At 38.8% G+C, this 19,480-nt stretch overlaps 1 protein-coding gene across 4 annotated transcripts in view; it reads left to right on the top strand.

Annotated features, from left to right (window-relative positions):
- The window catches only part of LOC131423088 (ral guanine nucleotide dissociation stimulator-like), a 303,954-nt gene that overhangs the window by 136,910 nt on the left and 147,564 nt on the right, over positions 1–19,480 (top strand). The window contains exon 6 of one of the 4 annotated variants that reach the window (XM_058570670.1): positions 3,434–3,448. The exons of the other annotated variants lie outside the window; for them this stretch is intronic. The gene's annotated coding sequence lies outside the window, so the exon portion shown is untranslated. Of the gene's footprint in view, positions 1–3,433; positions 3,449–19,480 lie in introns of those variants that run through there. 4 annotated transcript variants of the gene reach the window in all.

Genomic DNA, 19,480 nt, shown 5'->3' with positions numbered 1-19,480 from the left:
TAATAAAAAATTCTCTACCACTCATTTATGTTGTAAAACTCCAAACCAAGATGATCCTAATTATCTGCCACGCCGTAGCTACTGCTGGTCTTATAACAAGCTCAAGAAAAAGCACGAAACATGATCTTTTGGTACCACTGTAAATACAAAACCATCTGCATCAACTGGGAAGCACCCATAATGCCTGAAAATTTTGTTCTCTTTTTTTGTGTTTGCTCAATAACAAAAAGACAAATCAATTTAAAAAATGGGCAAGGGACCAGAATAGATTTTTTCCAATGAGGACATACTAGTGGCCAAGAGGTGTATGAAAAGGTGTTTGGCATCACAAATCAGGGAATGCAAATCAAAACCACAATGAGCTATCACTTCACACCTGTTAAGATGGCGATTATCAAAAAACTGAAGATGGCAAATGTTGCTGAGGATGTGGAGAAAAGGAACCCTTGTGGGAATGTAAACTAGTATAGCCATTATGGAAAACAGTATGGAGCTTCCTCCAAAAGTTAAAACTTGCATGTGATCCAGCAATGCCATTTCTGGTATATACCAACAGGAATTGAAATCAGGGTCTCAAAGACATACCTGCACTCTAATGTTCATTGAAGCTAATTCACAATAACCAAGATACAGAACTAACCTAAATATCACTGATGGATGAAGCATAAAGAAATGGAATATTAGTCAACCTTGAAAAAAGAAGGAATTCCTGCCATTTTTGACAACATGGATGGACCTAGAAGACATGATGTTAAGTGAAATAAGGCAGACAGAAAAAGACAAATACTCACTTATATGTGGAATCTAAAATAGTCAAACTCATAGAAGCAGAGATTAGAATGGTGCTTACCAGGGGCTGGGGGGATGGAGAAATGAATAGCTGATGGTCAAATGATACAAAATTTCAGTTATCAAGATAAATAAGTCCTGGAGATGTAGGACAAGCATAGTGCCTACAGCTAACAAGACTGTATTGCATACGTCACATTTGCTAATAGAGTAGACATTAAGAGTTCTTACCACAGAATAATAGTAATAAAGGAAGTGAGAGAAAACTTTGGGAGGTGATGTATATGTTTTTGGCCTTGATGGTGGTGACAGTCTCAAGGGTATATGCTTATGTCCAAATTCATCAAGCTGTATATGGAAAAGTATGATATAATCGTTGATTCTTCTGTATCTTGAAATACACCTTGTCCTCATCACAAGATAAAAAATTTGTAACTATGTATGGGGACGGATGTTAACTGGACTTATCGTGGTGATCATTTCAACATATATACAAACATTGAATCATTATGGTGTACCGCTGAAACTAATATAATGTTGTATGTCAACTTTACCTCAATAAAAAAAAAAAAACAGAGAAAACCATTTGAATATTTTAAATGGGTTCAGTGAATCCCTGAAACTGCCCCATTCCCATATGAGAGTTACAGGAAGCAGAGAGGATGAAGTAAGATGGAAGAAAGTTGTACAAAACAGTAATCAAATTAAAATCATTTAAGTTGCTATCAGCTCCTTGTGGCAAAGTTTTGTGAGCACTGATCTTTCACATTTTTCCTGGAAAAGCATACTTTCAGATCCAACCCATAATAGTCTCATCATTTGCTCTAATAAGACAATTTCAACTTAATAAATAAAACCAAAAGCATCCCTATGTATGAATAAAGTTAGTGAACTTTACAGAGAAAAGAGCATATTTGCACAATCTCAATAAAGGAAAGAGAAGAACTGTATGATGATCGATTCTCATTCAAGCTTATCTTTGAAAGCCAGTAAAACCAGGTTATCTTTTCAAGGATGTGTGTAGAGCTGTCAGCCTTGGAAGACAGAAATAGTGACCTCCTCTGGTGCAAAGGGCAGGCTTGCTTACTGCCCAGTAAAATAAAAATAACACCCCTCCCTGGGGCAAATGTCAGCAGACTTCCCGCCCATTATCAAAGATTTGAGTTCCTTAAGCTCTGAGTTCTTGCAACCCTCTGCATGTCACCTGGCCCACTGTGTATCACCTTGTAGGAAGTGGGATTTAGTGAAATGGTGCAAATGCTGATACTCTGGCCACCGCCATTGCTGTGTTATTAAGTCCTTTGTCTCTGACCCATGGGTCTCATGTCTTTTGACAACATCTATAAGACTATGGTAGGCTGACTTATTAGCTTGCAGGTAAGGTAAAATATCAGACCTTTCATAGTTCCTCACAAGCCCTTTAAGTAACTAGTAGTCTTAGGAACAGAAAGCTAACCAGAAGAATATGCATGGATGGTCTTCATAGAAAACTTCATGTAAACAAAACTTTAATAATTCTCTCTGACCTCTTTTATTTCTACTCCAAGTATAAGGAGAGGCACCAAGCTATTACAGACCTAGGGCTTGTGCAAGCCACCTGGAGACCTAGTGACCAGAAACTTCCCATGGAGAGAAAAGACAGATGGGCATATTTCCAAAATGGACTCATATGCCTACCGATCATCCAAAAGACAGTACATTATCTTAATTTATGATGATTTGATTCATTAAAATCTTGTGATGGGCCAAAGATACACTTCTAAGAGGAGTGAGGCACATGGCAGTTGTAAGCAGATTAACACGTTTGGTGAATATCAAACTCTAAACTAAACAGTGTTCTAAACAATTATAAGGTACAACAAATTTAATTAGGTCAATTAAATGATAATTAATGGTATGCCTGATTATTACTCTGCAATAATGAACAAGAAACTCATGTAAATAACTATAATTGGTCTTACTTTAAAATATGATAGTCAAGACTGTTTGAGATAAGCTGGAGAGAAGGAAGGGGAGAAATAGATAGCTGCTCTGAAGCCACTCTCAAGACAGCTGGATCTACATGTTACCCAGGAGATCGAGGCAGACAACTGTGTGCCTAGATCCTCCCTGAACTGTGGTTCTCAGGGATGTCACGGGGCTGAAGCAGCTTCCTGAATCGTGTTTACATGTCTATGTGTATAATACCCCTGACCATGCGGATGAACCACCATTCAATCATCCCTTACACCCCTCTAATTAACAATTAGGTTTCAAAATCATTGTATCATTACATGATCATTTATTCCTCAAACTTGTAGGATGCCGAGCTAAAAGAAAATCAAATTTAAATGGCTGCTTTTCTTTGAATGACCAAGATTTTCTTTCACACTTGGAATCCGGATTAGAGGATAAATCCATCAAGTCAATGGAAACAACTTAAGAAATGGACAGAGGGATATTTCATTCCTATATACACAGTTTCCACTGTGGCAAAAACAGAGTTCATTTTAAAAAATTAAAATTTTTTGAAATTTTATAGATATTAAAGACTTTGTTTTGCTTATATTCCCTTTGGGTTACCAAATCAAACTCACTCTTTAATGGGCATTTCTAGCATTGAGTGTTAATAACAGCAGCTTTTTAAAATTCTTATTTTTCCCAGGTCAAAGACCAAGGGCAGAGGTCATCAAGAGGTCAAGTCTAATCTACCTACGGATATGGCAGGCTTAACAATGGATGTTCAAGCCAAACATTGCCAGCAGAAACACATCTCTTTACCCATAGGTGAGTTTTTACTAGTAATCACAGAGACTTAAGAATATCAAAGGAAATTCTGTTTGTTTGTTTGTTTTTTGTGAGGGGGACCCGCCCTGAGCTAACATCCAATGTCAATCCCCACCTTTTTTACTGAGGAAGACCGGCTCTGGGCTAACATCCGTGCCCATCCTCCTCTACTTTATATGGGACGCTGCCACAGCATGGCTTAACAAGCAGTGCATCGGTGTGTGCCTGGGACACGAACCGGCAAACCCTGTGCCGCCACAGTGGAGTGCGCGCACTTAACCGCTTGCACCACCGGGCAGGCACTCAAAGGAAATTCTTTATTAAGAACCAAAGTTATAGATTCCTATCTTGGGTTCATTACTTTGAATTTTTGACCCAAATCATATATATCGATTGGACCATGTTCATTTCTATGATCTTTGGACCATTCAGCCTACAGCTGAAGAGAAACAGATACGACACCAATATCTTATCCTCTCTGAAGTCCAACGGAGAGCCCCTGGAGTCAGACGTTTTAAAGACAAGAAAAAGTCATCCTTCTGAACAGAGAGAGTTGAGGGTATTCAAACATTCAACTTTAAATTGTTAACATGACTGGTTAGAATGTGATGGAGCAAGCATAATACCTTCTAAGTTTCAAGATTTTTCTCCAGAATACTGAGATGGATGACCTCGAAGGCCAGTTTCCCCATAAATGTCTTTATTCAGTGATAAAATTAATTTCCCTATAAAATAATTCCCATAAAAATATATCATAGTCTCTCACTAAAAGGACACAAAGCAAATTGAGCAGTTGAATAGCAGTGTAATAAATTCCATACAAGGATCTTACTGCAGCGTTATGTATAATAGTGAAACTGGATGTAATCCCATTTCTATCAAAGAAGAAGTAAACAGATTATGGTATTCCTGTTCTTTGGAATACCTCTAAAACATCTAAAATGGTAAGTTAGAATGATGTGCACTGATAAGGGGAGAGGTCTATGATATATGGTTTGGGAAACAGCAAATTGCAAAACGATGTAGTTATGTAATTTATGTTAAAAAACTTTATGTGTATTTATAAAGTCATAGGAAATGTCCAGAAGAATAAACCCCACCCTGTTAACAACAGTCCCCTCTGAGTAGGGGAGTGAGTTTTCAGGGAAGGGGATGCAAGGGGAGGGTTTCACTTTATACAGATCTGTGTAATTTCACATTTTTAACAGTATGTATTTCTTTCATAATTAGAAAAATGAGTGATGTGACCATTTGGTGCAGGCCAACAGTATTATGTTCACCAGTCTCTGTACTGTATGTTACTGCACAGCATGGACTGTAGGAGAAAGCCCAGAGGAGCAATGAAGACAAAGAAGACACGACACCTGCAAAAAGTCAGTGCAGTATTTCTACATTACAAACTTTCCAGGTGAGTGATGGTCAGTATCTACTGCTCCAGCTCTCGCAATAAACCTAGAACGATCCCAGGGTAAGCAAGAGGACCAAGCCCCACTAGTCCACTCCCTGCCAGAGGTCTGTTTGTGCAGAGTGACTGCCATCAAGCAGATAATGGACTCAGGATGGGGCGTGTGCCTTTGGTGAGGCTGGCAGAGCGGCACAAGTGGAACACCAGCTAAGTGCACACACCTGAGAGGTGGAGTTCCAGGTGGAGACTCAAAATGTACCAAGAAATTTTGTGAAGTGAAGGAAGGTACTCAACCTATCTGAGCCTCAGTGGTTCCCCCCTGAAAATGGGGATCACAGGCCTACTTCACAGAGCTGTTGGGGAAGATACATAAAAGTGCCTGTGACAGCCAGGCACTTTATTAACAAAGTCGTATCTGACTTCAAAATAATCGATGAAAAGAATAATGTTGATGAGACCAACGACGAGATGCCCACCTTCGTAAGCAGCCGCATCAGCATGAGAATGAGAGGAGCTCTGACTAAGCAGGGTTCTTCACAGCTCCACTCGAGAGGACGAACAGGGGATACCCCAGGATAAGTCGCTGTTGTACAGTGACTCGTGTAGTAAGGGTGTGTCCCTAAAGACACTGTGAAATACAGTTACACACAGTGGCTCCCAGGAAACAACTACAAAGCAATCAACACAGCAGATAGGAATGGGAAAGGGGCGAGCAGAGGAGGGTCAGAGCCACAAAATCTGATGGAAGACATTGAACCACGACAAGAGGCCAGCTCTGTCAACAGCTGCTGTGGTTGCGCCAGGAGATCAAACATCTGAGAAAGCCATTGTGGGGACTGCTGGGAGCACAGTGGTCACTGCAGCCACACCACAACAGCAGTGCGTCAGAGCACACAGACCCCGAAACTTTCCTCTCCATTAATTCTTGTTTTAAGATGATGAATATCCTCATGTTACAATGTTTCCTTCCAACCCTTGTGGACGAGTGTCATCAAAATCCCCTGAAGAGGGCACAGGACACAGTAGGATGGAACACCGGGGGATGGGGGAGCAGCGCTGCACCTGACCACACGGACTAGCACCCAGGCCTATTCAACACGAGAGAAGAACCCAAGGATGTGATCTAATGAGAATTCCCTGTCTTGCCACATTCAGAGTCACCACAGAGATTCTTGTCCATTCTTTACAAAAATGTTAAAGAATTCATGTGTCATTAATTCATAAAGAGGCAAATTCTTGACAAAGTGTCAGGGTCCATTTCCATGACTAGGTTTTTCAATTGTTTTGATAGTACCCCACATTCAGGAATCGGAAATATAACCTATTGGGATGTGTAATATAAACAAGGACTTTTTTTCATGTAGATCAATGCCCAGATTTTTAGGGAGGACATAAGTCATGAAAGTTGCTAACCCTTCCCCCACAGGTTTCAATAAAACTTTTAAGTTAATTTACCAATCTCAGTAAAAGAGAATTTGGCAATTCAAATTTTTTGTTTCTGCATTCAAGCGTATAGTACAGCCAAGAGAATGAGCAGAACAAAATTAACAAGAAGATCTTGCTTGCATTTCATCTTTTGCAAAGAAGCAGGATATTTTATGCTCTGTTCCTTTCACTATTCTAATCAATTTTTAAAGAATACGGTACACCTGACTATCCCTGGGCATGTTTTATCCGGGACCTTTGCCGGAATCCAAAGCAGAGATGTTAAGGCTGACGGATTTCAAATGCTGCTCAAGTGCTGTCTACCTTACACATCCCTCTCCCAAAGGTGGACCACCAGTCTCTTCCTGAGGGATCAGAGTGGTCACCTGTGTCCCTGAGAGACTGGCCACTCAGGCCTGAGCTGAGATTAGGCGATCAATCTAAGAGGCAAAATGCTTAAGCTAGTCTCATCTTAAGGATGCTGTTTCAGAGGCCTCTGCACTGGAATGTGTTGGTGAAAGCGGCCTACTAGATACTGCCTGGGAATTGGGTTGCTCTCCTCCACTCTTAGCAGATCCTGGGGAAACCAATGATTAACCTCAAGGATGCCTCAACTTCCACATCTGCAAAAAAGGCAAGCAACAGCCACTGTTACCACCCTGCAAAGCTCTTAAATTGTGCTTGCAAGAGCCGCCACAAGGGGGAATTTCTCCCAAAAGCTGATGAAATGATGGCACTTTGGCTGGAGAAGGCAGAGGGCAGCAGGCAAAGAGGAAAGCTTCTGGGATGTCAAACAAGTTCTCATAAGCATTTTAGAGAAGAACCTGGCCCTGGACTAGGTAGGAGGCTGTGGAAAGACCCACAGGCATGCAGGTGGGAGGAGGAATCAAGCCACGGAGGGAGGCGGTATGGAAGAGGGGCGAGTCCAGCTTCAGTTTTGGACAAAAGCAGTTGCACGCTGCAGGCCCTCAGCTGCCCATGCAGCAGCCACACCCTCCTAACTCCCTGGTCCCGCTCGTTCTGTCACATCCCTCCGGGACTCAGTCCACGTGCAGCGGGTGCAGGACAAGTATTCGCAGCCAATGGCGGTTTGGCCCTTGGCCAAGCGCACACCACACTGTTCCTCCCACCCAGGGCTTGGCACCGCCCCATGCCCAGAGCATCCTGGGAGTTGTAGTCCTGCAGCTCCTAAGAACTAGCACCAGCTTCATCACACCCTGACAATCCCTTTCTCCCTCCTTCCTCCCCAAAGATAACCAGTATCTTACCAGTCAACACTGTAAGTCAAGTTTGTCTTCTTACACAAGGGTTTTATTACAGAACAATTTAAACAATATACAAAAATAAACAAAATAGCATAGTAGGCCCGTCACCCAGCTTCAACAACTACTAATCATCTGCCATTTTTGTTTCTCCATGCTCCATCCCATTCCCACCTCACTTTGTTATTCTTTTAGCCCTTTGTCTGTGTGTGTGTAGGGTAAGATGTATGCACACTGAAAGGCAGAAATATTAACCGTACAGTTTTGGCAAATTAACATGCTCATGTAACCTTCACCCCTTTAACAATAGAATATTTCCATAACCCCCAGAAAACTCCTTCCTGTTCCTTCCCAGGCAATTTTTTCCTTCCCTCGAGGCAACCACTGTTCTGGTTTTTTCACCATAGGTTCATCTTGGCTGAAATCCTCCCACGTGTATTGTTTTCTGTCCAGCTTGCCTCCCTCTGCACGAGGTTGATGAGACTCACCCAGCATGTGTGTGTCAGCGTTTGCTCCTCGGCACGGCTGAGGGCGTTTCTGCTCTATGGATGCCCCGCAGTGCTCTCATCTTCCTCCTGGGGATGTGCGGGTCATCTCCTGTGAACGTTCTTGTATAAACACTTTTTGTATGCTGTTTGATTCCTTTATTAGCATTTAAGTGACACACCTTTGCAGTTTTTAGTCGTTGATCAAGATTATAATATGCATCCTTAACATATCACAGCCTACCTAGAATTAATTGTGCACCAGTTTAATCAATGTAAAATATGGAAGCCTTGCTACAGAACAGTTCCATTTACCTCTGTCTGTCCTTTGTGCTATTGGTGTCATAAATTTTACATCTACCCATGTTATAAATCCCACAGTACAGTGTTATAATTTTTGCTTTAAATAGTCATAAGTCTTTTAAAGAAATTAAGAGAAAAAAGTTAAGTATTTGGAGGGAGATGCTTTGAGGCTCTGCAAAGGTACTGTTTCTTCTTAAGTTTCACCCACAGTTTTTGCATTCATCAGTCAGTCTTGCCCACAGTAATTATTACTGTGGTGTTCTAGTGGCGATTTTCTATTTCCTGCTATCCAGCCACATTTATTATTTGGAATTCTGTGAGGAAGATTCCCCCCCTCCCTCTCCCTTCCTTCTTCCTTTCTTTCTCTCTTTCTCTCATTCTTTTTTTCCCCTTTTTTTCTTTCTTTCTTCCTTTCCTTCCTTTCTCATTTAATCTTTTTTATATCAGTATAGACTCATGGATATTTATTTTATTCTCTGGGTAATAATCCAATGCTATCGTTATTTCTTTTGTTGCTCACAGTTTTCCAGCTTGAGCCACTGGGATGTCTTTCAGATTGATTCCTTTTGACACATCTCATCATTTTCTGTGTTTTTTTAAAGCACTTGCCTACTCTCTGGCACTACAAGATGCTGCAGGCTCACCTTGTATTTTCCATCTCCAGCCCTAGAATCAGCCATTCCTCCAAGAAAACCTGGTTCTTTTTATTGGAGAACGATATTTAGAAACCAAGATCAGGGAGCTAGGTATGCTCATTGATACTAGAGTGTCACTGCTTCTAGACCCTCTCAGCAGAGCTTGGAAATGTATGTATGAATATAAACTCAGGTATACACATCTATCTATAGATCTTTCAATCTATCTATCTATCTGGATAGATAGATTAAAAGAGATGTGGATTCATACTGATACTTCCAACTCCAATCCAGCACCACAGATTTTATTCTAGCATTGTCCTTTTGTTTATTTGTCACTTCTTTCACCAACAGTGAGAAACTTAACTTCAGTATTCTACAATATATTTACTAATGTGTCAACTAGTTTCAGAATTGCTAATCCATACCCTTATGAAAAACAAATTTACCACCTAGAGTACAGTGTTTGTGTCCAGTACTTTAGTTTTACAGTATCCCATCAACAAAGTTACTTAGGTCAGGACATTTCATCCCCACCCCTTCTGTGTGGTTATGTCACGTGCTTGTAATACAGTGAGATTCATTTGTCACTGCATTCCATCTGAGTTCCCCAGCATCCTGATCGATTTGTAAAATTTGCAGAGTAAAATTCACTCTTTGTGGTGTACAGTTCTACGGGTTTGGACAACTTTATGGTCATATATCCACCTTCACAGTACCATACAGAGCTGTTTTATTCACCCCCAAAATTCTCTCATACTGTCTCTTCATAGTCAACCCCTTCCCCTACTCCATCCCTTGACAACCATTGATCATTTTCCATCCCTGTAATTCTACCTTTTCTAGAAAGTCATATAAATGGAATAATAGTATATAGCCTTTTGAATCTGGCTTCCTTCACTTAGAGAAATGCATCCAAGATTCATCCATCTTGTTGTGTGAATCAAGAGTCTATCCTTTTTATTGCCAATTTGTATTCTAATGTCCGGATGCACCACAGTTTCTTTCTCCATTCACCTGATGAAGGACATTTAGTTTATTTCCAGCTTTTGGCAATTATGAATAAAATGGCTATGAAGATTCACACAAAGATTTTTTTTTTTTTTTTTTTTTTTTTTTTTTTTGTGAGGAGATCAGCCCTGAGCTAACATCCGCCAATCCTCCTCTTTTTTTGCTGAGGAAGACGGCCCTGGGCTAACATCGGTGCCTATCTTCCTCCACTTTATATGGGACGCCGCCACAGCATGGCTTACCAAGCAGTACTTCGGTGCGCGCCCGGGATCCGAACCAGCGAACCCCGGGCCGCCGCAGCGGAGCGCGCGCACTTAACCGCTTGCGCCACCGGGCCGGCCCTCACACAAAGATTTTTGTTTAAACATTAGTTTTCAATTTGCTTCAATAAATCCCTAGGAGTGAGATATCTGAGTCACATAATAAGTGTTTGTTTAATTATAAGAACCTACTAAACTGTTTTCCGAATGCAACTATGTTGCATTCCCAGTTCTAGTTGCTCGTAGTCCTCACCAGCACTTGCTATTTGCAATTTCATTGGTATTTGCAATTTTATTTTTTATTTTAGCTACCTAATAGTTGTGCAGTATATTATTGTGGCTTCTGCTTCCTTTTTGAAAGTGAGTTCTGCTAAATATAGAATCCTGTGTTGACTTTTGGGTTTTCTTTCTGCACTTGAAAGATGTCATTTTGTTCTTGATTTGTATCTTTTGTTTTTGATAATATATCATTCATCATTCACATTATTTCTCCCTGTATGTAATGTCTTCCCCTGTATTTCCCTGACTGCTTTCAAGTTTTTCTTTTTATCTTTGGATTTTAGCAGCTGGACTATCATGAGCTTATGTATGGTTTTATTTTGTATTTTATTTTGTGGGTTTGCTGACTTTCTTCGATTTAAAATTTTAGATTTTCCACCAAATTTTGTAAGTTTTATGCTATTACTTGTTGATTTGTCTTTCTGCCTCATTTAATTTTTCTGTCTCTCCCCCCTCTGCTGGAGAGGCAATCATCTCACAGGTCGTAAGGCTTTCTTTATTTTTCTTCAAAATTTTTACATTCTTTTCTTCACGCTATATAATTTCTATTGGTCTATCTTCATGTTTCTTCTACTGTTTCTAATCTACCAGTAAACTCAAAAGTATTTTTTTATTTCTTCTTCCTGTTTGGTTCGTTTTTATAATTTCCATTTCTCTGCTGAGTTTCCACATCTGTTCATTCATTATGAGAATATTTTTCTTTACCACCATGATCATCTTTATAATAGCTGCTTTCTTATCCTTGTCTGCTAATTGCAACACCTTTGGGATAGTTTCTACTGCCTGTTTTTGGTCATATATGGATTACATTTTCCTATTACTTCAAATCTCATGATTTTTTAAATTGTGTACTGGAAACCATGAATGATAGTTATAGAGACTCTGGATTCTATTGTATCCCTTTGAAGAATGTTGTTATTTTTCTAGCAGGGAGTTAAGCCGGCTGGACTGAAACTCCATTCCTATCTCCTTTACAATGGGCATAGCTGAAATTCTCATTCAGTTCTTTCATCTTCCATCTGCTGTTTTTACACTAGGCCATCTGGGGCCTACTCTGCATGTGTGTTGTTCAAAGATCTGCCAATTTGGTGTGTGTGTGTGTGAGACTTACACACATATTTTGAGATTTTCCTCTTTGTGGCTCGCTCCCTTCCAGAATTTCTCCCCTAACTTTCCAGCTACTCTGCCAGCCCCAAAATACATCCTCTAACATTATAAGTAAGACTGTAGTTTTTCCCCTGTCTGGGCCACGTACAGATTTTGGAATGCTTTGAGGAAAAAGACTCAAGCTTGCAAATATCTCCTGGTGCAATTCTCATCATTCAAGGGAAGACTCCATCTCAGTTCTGCTTGCTTTTGGAAGAGATTTATACATACACACATATACACATTTATTGTATCTGTATTACATACAGATACATGATTCTATATAAATACATATAATATTTTATGCAGATTTTATCATTGTTATCTGTGAGAGTGTTAGTTCAACAAGCTACTCCACCACTACTGGAAGCTAGACCTCAATTTTGTTTCTTTTTTGGATTTTATATAAATGGAATTATAAAATATATCCTTTTGAATATAATTTCTTTTATGCAGCATTATGGCTGTGATATTCATCCATGCTATTGCATGTAGCTAGTGTTTGTTCATTTCTGGAAATAATTAATATTTTTAATGGTCATAAATTATGCATAACATAAAATTGACCATTTTAACCATTTTTAAGTGTACAGTTCAGTGACATTCAGTACATTCACATTATTGTGTAGCCATAACCTCCAACCATCCACAGAACTATTTTCACCTTGCACTGAAACTCTGTGCCCATTAAGCAACAACTTCTTGTTGTCCCTCCCTCTTGCTCCTGGGAACCACCAGTCTCCATTCTATTCCTATAAATTTGACTACTCTAAGTACCTTATATGAGTGGAATCACAATATTTTTCCTTTTGTGGCTGGATTTATTTCACTTAGCATAAAGTCCTCAAGGTTCATCCATGTCATAGCATGTGTCAGAATTCCTTCCTTTTTAAGGGTGAATGGTACTCCACTGTGTTTTACACCACATTTTTTTTTGTCAATTCATCCATTGCTGGACACCTGGCTTGCTTCCAGCTTTTGGTTGTTTTGAATAATGCTGTCAAGAACACGGGTGTACATGTATGTCTTTCTACCTCTCTGTTAAATTCTTTTGGGTGTATACCCAAAAATGGTGTTCTGAGATTCATTTTTTTCACATGTGGGAGGGTTCTGCACACCTCCAACAAGCAATTCTTGGAATGCCAGCTGGTCATCATATAATTCAGCTCAATTTGATGCTGTCAACCCAGAGATACATCCGATTCCACAGGTTGAGGGCTCAGTCCTATAAGACTGCACACCCACCCAACCTCACTTCAGGTGCCAGTTACAAGCCCAGGCTGTTACCTGTACTTCTGACTAACTGGCTATAAACCAGAGGTTCCCACAACCTCCTCCTTGGGTTTGATTAGTCTGCTAGAGTGGCCCACAAAACTTAGAGAAACATTTACTAGGTCACGAGTTTATTATAAAAGGATATAACTCAAAAACAGCCTGATGGAAGTGGCGCATAGGGAAAGGTATGTGAGAAGGGGCAGAGAGCTTTCATGCCATCTCCAGGTGCACCACTCTCCAGTCACTCCTTGTCACGGCCAACCTGGAAGCTCTCTGAACCTCCTTCTATTGGGATTTTTATGAAGGCTGCTTCACATAGGCATGATCAATTATTAACTCAGTTTCCAGCCCCTCTCCCCTCTCTGGTGGATAAGGGGTAAGACTAAAAATTTCAACCTTTTAATCAGGGCTTGGTCTGCTGGTGACCAGCACCCATCCAGGAGCCATCCAGGAGCCCACCCAGAGTTGCCTCAATAGAACAAATGATTCTCCTAGCATTCTTATCACTTAGGAAATTACAAGGGTTTTAGGAGCTCTGTCAGGGATGGGGTCAAAGACAAATATTAGAACAAGAGATGTTCCTAGTGTTATTATTGTTTAGGAAAGTACAAGGGTTTTAGTAGTTCTGTGCCAGGAATTGGAGGCAGAGACCAATAAATATATTTTCTATTATTTCAGAACCCATAATTGGAATTGCTAGATCATATTGTAATTCTATTTTTAATTTTTGAAGGAACTGTCATACTGTTTTCCACAGTTTTATATTTTCACCATCAGAGCACAAGGGTTCCAATTTCTCAACATCCTTGCCAATCCTTATTATTTTCTGATTTTTGATAGTAACTATCCTAATGGGTGTGAAGAGGTATCTCATTGTGGTTTTACTTTGCATTTTCCTGATACTTAGTGATGTTGAGCATCTTTTCAGGTGTTTACTGGCCATTTTATATCTTCTTTGGAGAAATGTCTATTCAAGTCCTTTTTGCATTTTTAAATTGTGTTTTTTTTTTATTGTTGGGTTGTAAGTGTTCTTTGTATATTCTAGCTATTAATCCCTTATCAGATATGTGATTTGCAAATATGTTCAACTGTTCTGTGGGTGGCCTTTTTACTCTGTTGATAGTATCTTGTGATACAGAAAACCTTTGCATTTTGATGAAGTCCAATTTGTTATTTTGTTGTTGTCGTTGCTTACGTCTTTGGTGTCAGATGAAAGAAATCATTGTTGGCAATGACATTTGGACCCAATGACATGCAGCTTTTACACTGTGTTTTCTGCTAAGGATTTTATAGCTTCAACTCTAACATTTAGATCTTTGATCCATTTTGAGTTAATTTTTGTATATGGTATAGGGTAAGAGTCCAACCTCATTCTTTTGCATGTGGGTATCCAGTTTTACCAGCACCATTTTTTGAAAAACTTATTCTTTCTCCAATGAATGGTCTTTGCACCCTTGTCAAAAATCATTTGACCATATATGCAAAGGTTTATTTCTGGGCTCTCTATACTATTTCATTAGTATATTGTGTGTATTTATGCCAGTACCGCACTGTTTTGTTTACTTTGTAGTAAGTTTTGAAATGAGAAAGTGTGAATTCTCCAACTTAGTTCTTCTTTTTCTAGATTGTTTTGGCTATTCAGGGTCCCTTGAGAGTTCATATGAATTTTAGGATAGATTTTTCTATTTTTGCAAAAAACATCATTGGAATTTTTACCTCCTTGAGTAAGTTGGTTCTTAAGTATTTTACTCTTTTTGATGCTATTGTAAATAAAAATGTAAAGTTTTTAAATTTCTTTTTCAGATTACTTATTATTAATGTATAGAAGAACAACTAATTTTTGCATGTTGATTTTGTGTCCTACGAGTCTGCAGAATTTATTACTTCTAAAAATTTTTTTGTGGAATTTTTAAGTGTTTCAACATATAAGATATTATGTGTGAACAAATACAATATTATTTCTTCCTTTCCAATTTAGATGCTATTTCTTTCTTTGTCTTGTCTAATTGCTTTGTCTATAACTTCTAATACTCTGTTGAATAGAAGTGGTGAAAGTAGACCTTCTTGCCTTGTTCCTGATCTTAGAGGAAATGCTTTCACTCTTTCACACTTGAATACAATGTTCTCTGTGGATTTCTATATATGGCTTTTATTATGTTGAAGTAGTTTCCTTTTACTATGAGGGTTTTTTAGTGTTTTTAACATGAAAGCATGTTTACTTTTGTCAAACACTTTTTCTGCATCCATTGAGATGATCATGTGTCTTTTTCCTTCATTCTGTTAATGTGGTTTATTACATTGATTCATTTTCATATATTGAAACATCCTTGCATTCCAGGAATAAATCCCACTTAAAAATGGGCCGGGCCCATGGCTTAGTGGTTAAGTGCGCACACTCTGCTGCTGGCGGCCCGGGTTTGGATCCCGGGCGCACACCGACACACCGCTTCTCCGGCCATGCTGAGGCTGCATCCCACATAGAGCAACTCGAAGGATGTGCAGCTATGACATACAAATATCTACTGGGGCTTTGGGGGAAAAAATAAGTAAATAAACAAAATTATTTTTTTAAATGATGTATAATCCTTTCAATATGTTGCTGAATTTGGTTTGTTACTATTTCATTGAGCATTTTTGTATCACTATTCATCAAAGATATTGACCTGTAGTTTTCTTTTCTTTTAATGTCTTTGGCTTTCATATCAGGGTAATGCTAACACCATAGGATGACTTTAGAAGTATTCTCGCCTCTTCAACTTTTTGAAAAAGTTTGAAAAGAATTGGTGTTAGTTATTTAAAAAAAAAAGTCTTTGGGCCCAGGAATAAATTCAGCATAAAATAAATACAAATAAATATTTTTCTAAAATGTGAAAAAGTTTTTTCCTAAAAAAAATTAAAAATTAATCAAGTACATCACTTATCACTTTATTTCTAAAAAGTTTTCTTAACCTAATAGTATGCATAAACAAATTGTTAGAATTAAAATGACTCGTGTTAATTTTCTTCATTGCAAATTTTCTGACAGAAGTATATGATGCCATCATGTATGACATCTTTTATCAAAAAATGGTCATTTTTTGTAGTATTTGAGAACATTATGAATTTTCCCAGTGACATCTGACAATACTCTGATATGCAAAGTTATCTTTTCAACATATACGTCTTTACCAAATTAACGAACTCTGTCAGGTGCTAATTAATCAACTACTTTTCATATGATTCAGGTTCTCCACCATCAACTTCCTTAGCCATCAGGAAATTCCACAACTTTTGCAAGATTAACAATTTTACCTTACACTGTACTTATCTCATGTGGTTTAAAACATCCAAAAATCATTGATAAACTGATCCTGCCCAAACTAAATCATGGTGAATTATAAAAGATGGTCTCTGTTAAGTGGGGAGGGATTTCAGGTTGAACTTAATTTTATAAGTGGTCAGTTTATTACAGTGTATGGCTCGGTTATGTATTTCACTTCTTTTTTAAAAAAGTGATAGTTGAGGGCACTTAGATAACAAAAAGTTGAGAAAATAAGGAACTGATATACTCTGTAAGATTCAAATGTTTTCAAGCATAAGATACAATAAGAACTAAAACTAAGAAATGGCAGAGGAAATAGAGATAAGAGGATGAAATTACAAAACTTAATCTATAATAATATCTCAATGGCTAGCGTTGTGGTGTCAAGAAGGTGCTGAAGTCAAAGAATTCATAAAGATGATAATAAACAGATTGCAAAGAAAAAAGACTGAAATTTTTATAGAGAGAATTTTTACAGCTATATTACAAATAGAGAACAGGGAAGAGAAGTTGGAGTGAGAGACTATCTGCTTCTTAAACTACTTCCACTGTAGAGAACAAAAAAACAATTTGCTGAAATCTTTATTCCCCTCTATGACCCTATGTTTATCTGCAAAATCTCAGCCCTAAACCTCCTTTTCCATCCCTGGGGAACAGAGCAATTAAGCTCATCTGAAACCTCAACTGCCCAGCCTGTGAAATAAGGCCGGCCATCCATTCTCACAGAGGAGCCAATTGGAGGTAGGATTTTTGGTTCTGAATTCAGCTAAACATCTTCAAAGAACTGTATCTGACCTTCCTTATCCAGGGCTATCAGTGAAGGGCTGGCTGGCTTTCAGAGAAGACCCATTGACAGTCAGCTGAGACATTTTCTGTTGAGCTCTCTAGAGAAGGCTGTGGGGTTTGTCGGCAAGAGTTGATTTCTATATGGGTTATATTGTTTTATTTTATTCAGAGATTTATAAAGAAATTTACATGGTAAATATTACTTATTGTCAAGCAAAAAGGTTGTCTATTCTCTGGTCATTTAAGCAAAATCCTCCTCTCAGTGCCCACCCATGGACAGAGCCCAGATTTAATCTCTAAGCATCTGCCAGGCACTCTGTGGTCCGTGGGAAGCCCTCAAGTTGGTGTTCTATTCCCTTGTGTCCTGTGCTGGTACCTAATCTTCCATCTCTTCAGAGTACAACTAGACAGAAACTCAAAGGACTTGACATTGGAGAAATGTACTTTTCATTATATTTAGAGTTCTACACTTTTCCAAAAGGCTCTCAGCATTTCCAGTAATTGTACAGCAATTTACCCAACACTAAGCTTCTCACTATTAAAAGGTAAAATAAATAAATTTTACAAAGGAAAAAAGGGATCTTTGCAATTTTGTACAGAATCTATATAGTGGGTGCATCCTTATAAATGGAGGAAAGATAACAAATTTAACTCTGGTTAGTTAACACAGTAAGTAATATATTTTATATATTACCAATTTTGAGATTATTTGTATTTAAAAATACTGCTTCACACCTCTAAATCATTGTAAGTGGTAGAGTCTGCCATCTGCTTTGGCTGAACAATTATATACAATAAGTCAGCCAAAATTCTTCCATTCCTGTATAATCTTATATGTGGGTGGTAATGGTTAGTTCTTATAGATTGTTTGAACACGTGCATATCACAAAATACAAGTGGCCATTAAAAATTAAAATGTTCACCAAATACAAGATTATCTGATTCCCAGAAAAAGAAAACGTTAATGTAACATTAAGGCTAAAACTGTCAAAAAGGAAACCAAGATACACTTAAATCAAGCTTTTGCTGAAAAGTTAATTGGCTCCTCTTTGAAACTTTATCATGTTTATTATGTAAGCAAGATACTTTCAGAGCCTACAATATAGAAAGTGCTTATTGGTAAGTTAACATTGTGGTCATTTATTTTGTAAATGTTAATATGAGATATGTAATTCATTTTCTACTATATTCAGATTTTCAAGTTCTGCTAAACCTAAGGCCACATTACTGGCAAGTTGGGATACCTCTAAACATCTGAAAAATATGAGTCCTACACAGAAGGTTATACATTCTCTATTCATCAGGTTCTAAATTCTAAAACATTCTAAGGTTTTGGAACAAACCAATGGCATTCCAAATTGACAGTAAGGCTGTATGTTACATACATGATCCTATAGGAAGAGAAATCCAGATTTTAAATAGAGGAGCTTGTGCACAGAAATAAAGTACGTATTCAAGTCTGAAAGGGGATTTCAAGAAAGAAGGGACTCTCAGAACATGTGGTATGTGGTAAATAACTTACCAAGGGCTCGCTAAAGGAGAACATATTGTCGACAAAAGAGCTTCACAGGCAGAGAGCTAAAATGTCATCTCTGGAATCCTTACGGTGAAACAGACGCTGAACTACTTTTTCCTAGAATTTAAAATGCGTCTTATCCTCCAAACAAAAACCACCTCCCTGCCTTGCAGCTTACCTGGGCATGGTGACATGTTGGAATCGTTTTTCTAATTCATTGGCTCTTAAACTTGATGGGCACCAGAAGCACCTGGGGGCCTTGTTGAAACCCAGATTGCCAGGCGCCACCCCATAGTTTCCAGTTCAGCAGGTTTGCAGCAGCACCTGAGAATTTGCATCTCTACCCAGTTCCCAGGTGATGTTGATGCTGCTGGACCAGCGACCCCACTTTGAGAACCACAGCCTAATTTATACTCTATATATGATTACAAAACCCATTATTTCATCCTTTGGCTTCTACTTTTCCCTTATCACATCAGCACCTTAGCTCCAAATCTTCTCACCTAGCAATGCGAATACTTGGAGAGTTTCACAGCTGGTCCTCATTTTCGACTCAGTTCTCCCTCTTCCTCTCAATGTTACATTCTCTTGCCAGGTAATTGTTCCTTAAACATCAATTCATCGTAGTTCTTCCTTGCTCAAAAACTCATGGCTAGGGGCCAGCCCTGTGGTGTAGCAGTTCAGTGCTCACGCTCTGCTGCTGGCAGCCCAAGTTTGGATCCCAGGTGCGCACCAATGCACTGCTTGTCAGGCCATGCTGTGGCGGCGTCCCATATAAAATGGAGGAAGATAGGCACAAATGTTAGCCCAGGGCCAGTCTTCCTCAGCAAAAAGAG

This window comes from Diceros bicornis, chromosome 27 (genome assembly GCF_020826845.1).
Source record: "Diceros bicornis minor isolate mBicDic1 chromosome 27, mDicBic1.mat.cur, whole genome shotgun sequence".
In the NCBI taxonomy this organism is placed as follows: Eukaryota; Metazoa; Chordata; class Mammalia; order Perissodactyla; family Rhinocerotidae; genus Diceros; species Diceros bicornis.
Note: the sequence above shows the minus strand (reverse complement) of the source record. Positions and strands in the feature narration are given on the sequence as shown.